Below are 11,629 nucleotides of genomic sequence, written 5' to 3' on the forward strand. Positions count from 1 at the left end.
CATTTCATCCTAAAACAAAAGAATATACCTTCTTGTCAGCACCACATGATACCTTCTCCAAAACTGACCATATAATTGGTCATGAAACAGGCTACAACAGATACAAGAAAATTGAAATTACTCTAATGCATTCTATTAGATCACCACAGATTAAGAGTGATTTTCAATAATGATAAAATCAATGGAAAGCCCACATGCACTTGGAAATTGAACAATGCTCTACTCAATGATAAGTTGGTCAGGAAAAAATAAAGAAATTAAAGATTTTAGAACGTAATGAAAATGAGGACACATCATACCAAAACTTGCAGGACTCTAAGAAAGCAGTGCTAAGAGGAAATCTCAGAGCTCTTTTTTGCCTACCAAAAAAAAAAAAAATTGCAGAGAGCACACAATAGCAGCATGACAGCACATCTGAAAGCTCTAGAACAAAAAAGAAGCAAGTAGACCCAAGAGGAGTAGATAGGAGGAAATAATCAAACTCAGGGATGAAATCAACAAAATAGAAACAGAAAGAACTATACAAAGAATCAACAAAATCAGGAGCCAGTTCTTTGAGAAAATCAACAAGATAGATAAACCCTCAGCCAAACTAACCAGAGGGCACAGAGACAGTATCCAAATTAATAAAATCAGAACTGAAAAGGGAGAAATAACAACAAAAATAGGAAATTTAAAAAACCATCAGATCCTACTATAAAAGCCTATACTCAACAAAGCCAAAAAATCTGGGTGAAATGGACAATTTCCTAGACAGATACCAGACACCAAAGTTAAATCAGTTTTAGATAAACCATGTAAATAGTCCTATAACCCCTAAAGAAATAGCAGCAGTCAATAAAACTCTCCCTACCAAAAATAAAGCTCAGGACCAGATGGCTTTAGTTTAGAATTCAATTAGACCTTCAAGGAAGACCTAATACCTAATAGCTCTTTGAACTATTCCACAAAATAGAAACAGAAGGACCACAACCTAATTTGTTATATGAAGCCATAATTACATGAAAATATTTGATACAAGGAAAATGTGAAAACATAGGAAGGCTTTACTGGGCAGGGAAGGGGGGTCTATATAGAAGAAGAGGGAAGGGAGGAGGGAAAATAATATTAAGTGATATCACTTAAGCTGACAATGCTCATCCTAAAAGCTATATAACAACTAACAAAACCACCAGTACCACAGGGCAGTGGTGGCAGGCAGATTTCTGAGGTTGAGGTCAGACCCTGTCTCGAAAAAAAAAAAAAAAAAACCACCAGTACTAGGCATGGGAAGCCTCTGTTTAAGCTGTTAGTCAGGTGAGTCCAAGTAACTTGTAAAATGAATGCAGGTTATTTCTGTTCCATTTAGTTGCCTCTCAGATCTTGAAAGTAATTCCCTGTTGTTGAAGAAACTATACACTTTGGATACAGGAGTCAAATAATCTAAGCTAATTCTAACCTGAGAGTTTCCTCCCTAAGGACTACCTATGGTCATAATGGAAGGTACCCTGCAAGCTACCAATGAAGAGAAGTAACCAATAGTCCTAACTGTGATATCTATAAACCACAATGACCATCATAACAAGGTATCCCTTAAGATGCACTAGTGGCACTTATATCCTAGCAGCAACCAGCAGCTGTCTAATTAGATTGAAAGCCTGTGCAACTGGAAGAAAGACATTCTTGGTACTGTTCAACAGGATACAGAAAGGCATGCTTGGTATTGCTCAACACCAGGAGGAGAGGCATGCTTGGAACTGCTCAACAGGAGGAGGGGAGGCATGTTTGGAACTGCTCAACAGGAGAGAGGCATCCTTGGTACTAGAAATCTAACCACTTCCTGGAGCTAGTGAGATTATAGATTTCAGAGAACCTACTGCCACCACTTTACTAAACCAGCTCGATTCCTTACCACATTCTAAATACTTAACCTTATTCCCACAGATACAGGGAGCTCTCTTCTCTCATCAAAGAAGTTTTTCCCTCCAAGAGATGGAGACCGTTACAAAAAAACCACAAGCATCAAAATGCAGAGAATAAAGAACCATGGGATGTCCAGCTCCAATGGGTACACTTACAACACAACATCTGAACCTAAGGCTTAGGGGATATCTCAGAAGAGGGGGAAGAAAGATTGTAAGAGCCAGAGAGTCAGGAAATGTGCTGTGTGACTGAGCTTCCTAGAAATGACAAGGAGGGTTCACTCATGATACCTCAATAATATAGTTGCCCAAACAAGAGCTGAACAAGTAATAGTTATCAATAGACACACTAACACGGGAGGGAGAATCTCAGGGGCTCCAATCCTAAAAGGAGAGCTTCAGGCAACTAAGGAATGCTGAAAGCAGAAGAAATAGTCTTCTTGAGAGTTGAGCCTCTGATTATTTGTCCTATACCAAGTGACCAGACCTGAAATCACATACACATAAGCAACACTAAACAAACTCAATGGGGCATTTTATTTATATGTTTATGTATTTAAATATGTGTAACACTAATATTAAAAAAAAGAGGTTCTGGGGCTACAGAGATGATTCCATGGTTAAGAGTGCTTACTTCTCCACAGGACCTGAGTTTGGGTTCCAGCACCCACCTCAGGCAATTCACAACTGCCTGTAACTGCAGCTTCAGGTATCTTATGCTGTCTTCCATCCTCCAACACACATGACACACATATACATAAATAAAAATAAATATTTAACAGAAAGAAAGAAAACAGGCTATGAATGTGAGAGGAAGCAAGGGAATATTTAACAGATGTTGAAAGAGGAAAAGGAAAAAGGGAAGTAATATAATTATATCTTAATTTATAAAAAATAAAGTCACTACAAAGGTAAGAATATTCAAGTCCACTATAAATATCACAACTGTCACTATAACACATGTATTCTATATATTTTGTTTGGTACAATTTGGCATGGCCATAGAAAATGGCTACTAGAAAAAATGACTGGAATTCACAGAACTTTGTTAATGCTTGAGGCCCAGGGATCAAATTATGAAGGGTCCTAGAGGACAAGATGGAGAAAGATATTAAAGCCCCACCTCTCTATAAGTAATTATGTATGCCCATGGGTCTTAAATGTGAAGTATTTCACCCTTGAGTAAAATTATTTTCTGAAAGAAAACTGGTCATTAAAATAGTTATGACCTCCATAGATTCATGTGTTTGACTGCTTGACCCACAGGGTGTGACACTGTTAAGAGATGTGGCATTGTTGGAGAAGATGTGGCCTTGTTGGAGAAAGTGTGTCACTGTAGAAGTGGGCTTTGAGGTCTCATACTTAAGTTCAAGCTACACTCAATGTGGAAAATAATCTCCAACAAGCTGCCTTTACATCAAGTTATAGAATTCTCTGCTCCTCCAGCCCCACAACTGCCTGCAAACTGTCAGACTTCTCTCCATGATGACAATGGACTGAACCTCTGAAACTGTAAGCCAGGCCCACTAAATGTCTGCCTTTCCAACCAATAACTGGCTCAACTTGAGACCGGTCCCATGGATAAGCATCAATTCCTGACACTATTAATGGTATGCTGTTATGTGTGCAGACAAGAAATTAACATGACTTTCTTCTTTGAGGCTCCACCAAGCAGCTGATTCAGATAGATACAGACACCACACTCAAACAGTAGATGGAGCTTGGGGACTTTTATGGAAGAATAGAAGGAAAGATTGCAGGTACTAAAGGGGATAGGAACTCCACAAGAAGAAGAACAGACTCAACTATCCTGGCCTTTTGTTGAGTCTGAAAGACTGAACCACCAACCAATGAGCACACACATGCTTTACCTAGACCTCCACACACATATGTAACAGAAGTGTGGCTTGGTCTCCATGTGTTCCAGCACAATTTGAGCAGGCCCTATACCAAAAGCTGTTGCCTATACAAGGGATGTGTTCTTCTAGCTGGGCTGCCTTGTCATGCCTCACTGGGAGAGAATACCTCTAGCCTCACTGAGACTTGAAGTGCCAGGGTGGGGGAATACACAAGGTGTCCTCACCCACTCAGAGGAGAAGGGGAGAGGGAATATGGGAAGGATTGTGGGAGGGAAGACCAGGAGGTGTGGAATAAGTGGAATGTAAAGTGAATAAGTAAAATTTGAACTAAATAATGTTTACTTTATAAGAGTTGCCTTGGTCATGTGTCCCTTCACAACAATGAGACCCTAAATAAGACAAAACCCATCACTTAAAAAAAAAAGAGGATAATTAAGGATGCAGGGTTATACACAGATGTAAATCCCAGACAATAACATGATTATCCTAGGTCTAAACAAGTACTCTATAGAACCAGGACTGCATTGTCCAAACTCCTATACAAGAAAAATTCCCTTCTCACACTCATTTTTCTTCCAAATCTGTTTGTGTGGTCACCCAGGCCCCTTTGACATGGTCTGGGAGGATATTGCATGAGAGACCAAGTAGTCTCACATCCTACCTTGAGCTGCTTATCACCTGCACATCTCCAGTTAGCAATAGAGTTGGAATGGCCTGTTATCCTCAGAAATCTATTGCTGTGACTCTCAACATTTGAACTACTCAGTTTTACAACCTAAAAAAGAAGAAAAAGAAGAATACAGGGACTTATATTAAGGGTGCAGTCAATCTTACTGTGAAACACTATGGGTGGAGGTGAAGCCCAGAAGATACAATGGGAGTGACCTCAAAAGTTCAAGGAAATATCTCTGTCAAAATAAAAGTTCAATAAATGTCTTGACTGGCTAGAAAATTCATCCAAATGAAGAATGACTGAAGTTCAGATTTAGGTGGCATGTCTCCTAGCATGGTTAAAACACTCTTCAGAATTACATTCAATCACCATTACTTCAACACACCTTCAAAGTTATAAGAGGCTTTGAGACCCAAACTTTCTTTTCCAGGGATGAGTTTAGACTAAGTGTAGTCTTAACCTTCACCAAGGAACTTTGCTCTGTAACAGAGACTCCTAGAGAAAACCACAACCAATCAATATGGAGAGTTGCAGAGGCCAGCTCAAGTGGATACATCTATTAAACACTATTGTACCTAAAGTTCGGGGAAGATTGCAGAAGAGGAGCCAGAAAGTTTGTAAGAGCCAGAGGACCAGGGAGTTTGATGTGAGATTGGGTCTCCTAGTAACAGTAGAAGATATGCATAAAGTCTTATGAATATGACCATCCAAGTGCAAAGTGAACAAGTGTGACACCATTGGACATGCCAAACTGGACAAGGAAAAGCCCTTCACAAAGGACCATAGGCGACTGAAGAAAATGAGAGCAGGAGATGTGGCCCTTCCCAGGAAAGAACACACCGATTGGTTGTACAGTGTCAAATGTTCTGTTCTGGAAGCATGCATACAAGCAACATTATATGCATTCATTAGGTTATATTTTTAAATATATGTTTGTATACAAATACAAACATAAATACAATAACAGTTTTCTTAAAGGTCATAAATTTGAAAAAAGGCAGGGAGGGGTGTATAGGAGGGTTTGGAGGGAGAAAAGAAAAGGGAGAAACTTTGTAATTAAATTATAATCTCAAAAAATTACAGGCCAAAAACAAAGTGCCTATGGATACATTATGACATTTTAGCAACTAGAGGCTTAAGTGTTTCTCATGTAGAATTCTGTTCTAAGCAGCATCAATAGGATTAGTCACTAGTTAAGAAGTAGTTAAATCTGAGCAGAAAATGAAACTAACTCAATCTGTTTTTCTATATTCCAGGCACAATCACACTTATTAGCATATTGCCTATGGGAAACTGCTGTGAAATTCCTACTCTCAGAGAATTCTAAGCCCAGGACACACAGGACAGTCAGCCAAGGATAATAGCTTTTCTCTTTAGACCCTGAGGTACCTTTAGGAGAGAAAGCACAATCTAATCACTGACCACAGAAACTGATGTGAATGCAGACTCAGGCCTCTAAATCTCACCTGCTTTGGTTGAAAAGTGAACTCAAGTTGACAGCTGCAAAACCTCTCTTCCTGCCCAGAGCTAGAAAAGGTGACAATGGGCACAGAAAGGATGCTATCCCAGGCCCCTGGCTCCCTTTTGCTCTATCTCTTACAGAGAACATGGTGTTCTCTAAGGTCTGGAGAGTGATGTGCATAGTTATTCTTCCAGTTTTGAATGACTACACTTATTAAATACATAGCAAGCCAAAGTAAAAGTATAATTTAGAAGTAGCAGATAGAGAGCACACATCATCATGTCAAGCACACACAGCACCCAGCTGAGACCAGTACAGAGTCTGAATGAGAAAAAAAGCAGATGTAGCCTCATCAAATCAATGTTTTTAACATCTGGCAGAAATCGACGAGGGGATATTTGAGACGATAATGTTCTCTTTTCTGTGCCTATTCATTCTCTTACTAGTGTCTTTCACTGTGCTATTAATTGAAAATTGAGTATGTATCTGTCTTAGAGGTTCTGCTGCTGTGATAAACACCATGACCAAAAGCAACCTGGGAAATAGATTATTTCATCTTACAACTCTTAGGTCACAGTGCATCATTGAAGGAAGTTAGGGCAGGAACTCAAAGCTGGAACCTGAGCAGGAGCTGATGCAGAGGGTATGAAGGAATCCTACTTAGTAGCTTGTTCCTCAAGCTTGTTCAGCCTGCTTTCTTATAGAACCCAGGACCACATTCTCTGGGGCAGCACCACCCACAATGGGCTGGGACCTCTCATATCAATCAATAAAGGAAAATGTACTACAGATTTGCCTACTGGCTGATTTTATGAGGCATTTTCTTTCTTAATTGACATTCCCTCTTTCCAAATGAATCTTACTTTGTCAAGTTGGCAGAAGACTAGTCAGCATGCCATCTGTTATTGTCACAAACACAACCAGCTGTTTCTGTTTTTGTTGTGTATGTGTGTCATGAATCAACACCCTGAAATGGACAACAAATAAGGAGGCTCATCCCTGGGAGGTTCTAATTCTCCTTCTCTCTGCAGTCAATAGCTGCTTGTATGTCTTGTCTGGGTATCAGACTCAGCAGAATTGCCCTCCTTCCATGCTACCACATTCATTGATGTGTTAGATCTTGTTTTGTTTATGCAGCCATTTCTAGGAGAGACTTGCAGCAGACTTTCTGGTTCTTACAATCTTTCTAGCCCCTCTTCCATGATATTCCTTGAGCCATAGATGCAGGAGCTGTGGTGTCAATGTATCCACTGGGGACTGGGTTCCCCACAACTCATTGACTATATTTTTCTGGGGCTATTATAGTGTCTTTATCCTGTTAACTTGACTGGTCTATCTCTCGTATTCTAGTACACTGCTGTCTCAGCTACTGTATTTGTATTTTGTAGTTTAAACTGTAACCTATCAAATTTTCTGTTACCTCTTTTTGTTCTACTTGTATGTTAAAATACTGTGGTGCTTGAAAGTGTAGCCCCTTCAACACATTGTGGTATTGAGGCATAAAAGGATTTCCTCAGGAGGAGTTGGGACACAGTGCAAAAGATTTGGCCATCTCAGGCCTAAAACAAATTGAAATATGGCCTACTCGAGTATCTGGAAGAAGGAGGGTGTAAAGATGGAGAAGGGACTGCAGAAGTCAGAACTACAGGGAAGCTCCTCTTCCAGCTTCAGAGCTGTCCTTTCATACCTCCTCTCCTGTCCACCCAAGACCACATGCTTGGTACACATTTTTTTTTGGGGGGGGGTTTCAAAACAGGGTTTCTCTGAGTAGCCCTAGCTGTCCTGGAATTCACTCTGTAGTCCAGGCTAGCCTTGAACTCTCAAACTCAGAAATCCGCCTGCCTTTGCCTCCCAAGTGCTGGGATTAAAGGTGTGCGCCATCACCGCCCGGCTTGGTACATATTTCTAATGAGATAATCATGGGATAAAACTCCATGCTCCATGCTGAACCATTGACGGGCTTAGAAAACCAAAATAAACTGTAACATTTTCCTAATATTAGAGATATCATATATATAGAAACTTAACCCTCAAGCTGAACAAAATAGATGGTGAAAAACAGTATCAGAATATATAATAAATAACTATGCATGCACATGTTACTACCTCAATGTAATGTTTCTGAAAGGAATTTATTTGAAAGTTTATAGTCTTATATACTATTTCTTTTATATATATATAAATAAAAAAATCATTAAAAATAATCAGTAACTTTCTGTGACACAAGTAATTAATTGTAGAACAAATTGAATTATTGACATGTAAAAAATATAAATTATAGTTCTCACTACAATGATGTGGCAATTTGTTTCGTTTCTTGTATTAATTATAAATTTATGTTTTGTGCCATATCTGTTTTGTTATCTTAATATGCAAAATATATGCAATGTTTGCTTCAATATGTAAATATACAAGTATTATAGACCTCACTTCTATTCTGTAAAATACAATGACATGTTTCTTTTGTTTTAGAAAACTACAATATTGTCACTCACTCGTTCCTTCCTACCATAATCCTTAGACAAACTGTCAGCCTCTTCAGAATACTCTTCTTTCCCTCGGATGCCAATAAAATGTACTCCAGTCAAATTTGACATTCATTTTACCGTAGACACTATTTGCTGGAGTATCCTTACCACAAAAGAATTTGAGCACATGGTACTAAAGATTCTCTTATCAAGCAGCCCCTGAAGACTGTTGATTCCCAGGTCGCAGTTCACGGCTCTCCAGAACTTCTTGCCAAATGGTATCTACAGGACTGTCCTGCTAGACCAGTTACTTGCCACTCAGATTCTATCATGTTCAAGCATTCAAACTGGGCAACAGCCTACATGGGTTGGAGGGGAAAACGGAATCAAGATACCTACCCCATTCCACTAAGTCAGAGAAAACCATGAGTATTTGCTAGGGCTTCTTTGTTTGTTAGTTTTTGGTTTGGGTTTTGGTTTATTGAGACAGGAATTCTCTTAGCTCTGGCTTTCCTGGAACTCACTCAATAGAGCAGGCTGAGTTTGAAGTCAGAGATCCACCTGCCTCTGTCTCTCAAGTGTGGGATTTGAGCTACCACCTGCTGACTCCATTTTTACTTAATGAGAATATGCATGGCTTACAAAAGAAAACTGTAAGGCCCAACAGACACTAACCACCTCCATGAAAATAGAAGGCCCAGAAGGGAACTGAGCACACAGCACCTTGTTAAGTGACTACAAGAACACAGTTGATCCCTGGTCTGCATCTGCACTCTTAGCCAATGCTCCTCCAATTAAATATTTTTCATCATGCTTTCTCAGCTTTACTATGTACCTGGAGAGGATGTCTCATATAAAACTGACTTATTTCTTCTCCTCTCACTGACTTGAAACCTACTGTTAAGGAGGTATCTAGATGAACTCTGAGGGTTTAGCCAATGATCTTTCCTTCCTAGACATTCCTTCATACAAAAGGTATTTAATCTCTGGTCCACAAGGACTGAAGTGGAGTGAAGCCTTCGTCATACAGAGATGCCACCTAATAGAAGGCCCCTCCACAATTTCGAACATATGCTATGATCTAAGCCAGAGTGCCCTCCCATTGACAGCTTCCCCTTTCATCCCTTATTCTTTGTGGTTTCCAGCATGACTGGACTTCCAGGAGCTTGGCAACCCCTGACAATTTGGCCTCAACCTGCCTTGTTTCTCATCAGGTCTGAGATCCCCATCCTAAGCAGTTTTCTCACATCTCCTGAGAGGTGCATCAGCACTTTTCAAAAGGCCATCATCAGTTGGCAGCATAGGGTAAATCCAGCATAGCTTTTCTGAGCTTGCTTGAGCAGAGCTCAAAGGCACTGGCAGCAGTTGGAAAGCAGAACCAAAGATTCCTTGGAAAGAAGAAGAGAGACCTGTGCAAGGCTTTAGGCCTTTCTCAGTTAAGTCTGTGAACATACATTTCCCACTTATAAAAAACAAAAAAGATTACAACAACAACAAACCATTGCTTCTCTTGTTTTCTTCTAAAACATACAAAATTGTGGCAAGTCAATCTCTTATAGCTCTTAGGGGACATTTTGGGCCAACTTCCTCCTGGAAGAGTCATCCTAGGGTTTCAGGACAGAAGGATGAACTCGGGCTTTGGATTTATACCCCATCCTCTCCCCAGTTCTTGATCTGGTTTTTACAATCTCCTCATTTTCTAGGCCCCACCATAGTCCTGAATATGCATAGGTCTTGCCTACTATCTACAAAGGTCTGGATGGCCAATAAAGTAATGACCATGTATGAATCATGAGAAAGCATCCTTTTCAGGATGCTGGTGTCTATGCAAGTCTCCCACAGATTCATCATGACACAAACAGAGTCAGACAGAAGGAGCAATGGGGCAGCATTATCATACATGGTCAGTATTTCCATACACAAAGATGAAAAACGTCTAAGAACAATGTTGTTTGATAGCTGTAGAAGACTGCACTTTACTAATAAAAACAGCTATATTTACCAAACTTGTACTTTCTACTTTTTGCTACACTGGTGATATTTTTTGAAAATTTTAAACAGACTCTGAGAATACAAAAAGATCATATCTTTAGTGAAATAAGCTGCTGCCAGGAGATGGTTGGCAACACCATCCCCTGCTCAGGTAATGTACTGCTAAGGGCTCCTTTTCCTGGTGAGCTTTCAGCTTTCCAAGCCCAGGAAGAGAAGTTCCAAGTGTAGCTATAAGAAGCCTAGCATGGGCCTCTTGCTCCTCTGTGATCTTAGCAAAGAAACAGAAGTCATGAATGACCAGGACCTAGAAGTGCTATCTCAAGAGAAGAATGAGCAGGAAAAAGAGAGAGCAAGGTAAGACACAACAAGAGTGAGCTTGCATTGCCTGGACACTTGTCTGAGTTTATCCTACAAACAGTCAACTGGAATCCATGGGAGGACTTCAGTGATTCATTTTTCCATCAAACATGAGAATTTTCCACCCATTGCTTTCATGCATCTTTCCTGGCCTTTCTATCATTACCTTCCAGACCTTACTGTAGATAAACATACACTATCCCATTAAAAGATTAACCCCATTTATTTCCATTCTTTCAACTCACAAAATCCTAATGCACAGTTACACATTTATCAGTGAAATCCTCACAGGAGCAAACAAACTTCCTTTCCCACATGCTGCCCAAGCACAGGCAGAGACTCCCCAGCCCTTTGTCAGAACAGCGATAAATTCTGGGAGCAGGAAGGATGCTCACATTGTGTCTACTTGACAGTGTGAACTAGTTCACAGAAAGCCCTGAGATATGGGGCTGTGAGCCATGTGTGAGGAAGAAGGCTAGCCCAAGAGCCTGTCCCAGTGACTCAAAAGACACTTAACTACCAGGAAAAAGTGATAGCATTATCAAGATATAAGAAATCAAAAGTGGAAATTGTGACAGCACAGGACCAGATGCATTCACATGATAATCAGGTTGTGGGAGTAACATCATAATCTAGCATCTTTATTTTCTTTGTGTGTAGCCTTATGGATTTTGTATTAGCAGATGTATAGTATCACACAGATATTTCCTAGTTACTCTGTCATTATGCTATGTGTTCATCATTTGCAAATTGACTAGAAGAGGATACAAGTAAAGTAACAGAGTAATAAGATAATAACAATAATCCCTGTAGTATCCCCTGAGAGGGCAATGAAATGAGAATGTATTTGAATATGTGAGCTTCGGTATGACAGAAGATGCAAAGTCAGTATGAGGACAACATACAGCTTGCATCAG

The 11,629-nt window shown here is 39.9% G+C and overlaps 1 pseudogene; it reads right to left on the reverse strand.

The window, feature by feature from the left end:
• LOC114638808 overlaps positions 1-11,629 on the reverse strand; it is a 141,081-nt pseudogene that overhangs the window by 31,086 nt on the left and 98,366 nt on the right.

The sequence above is a fragment of the Grammomys surdaster genome, unplaced genomic scaffold (genome assembly GCF_004785775.1).
Source record: "Grammomys surdaster isolate TR1022 unplaced genomic scaffold, NIH_TR_1.0 125630, whole genome shotgun sequence".
Classification (NCBI taxonomy): domain Eukaryota; kingdom Metazoa; phylum Chordata; class Mammalia; order Rodentia; family Muridae; genus Grammomys; species Grammomys surdaster.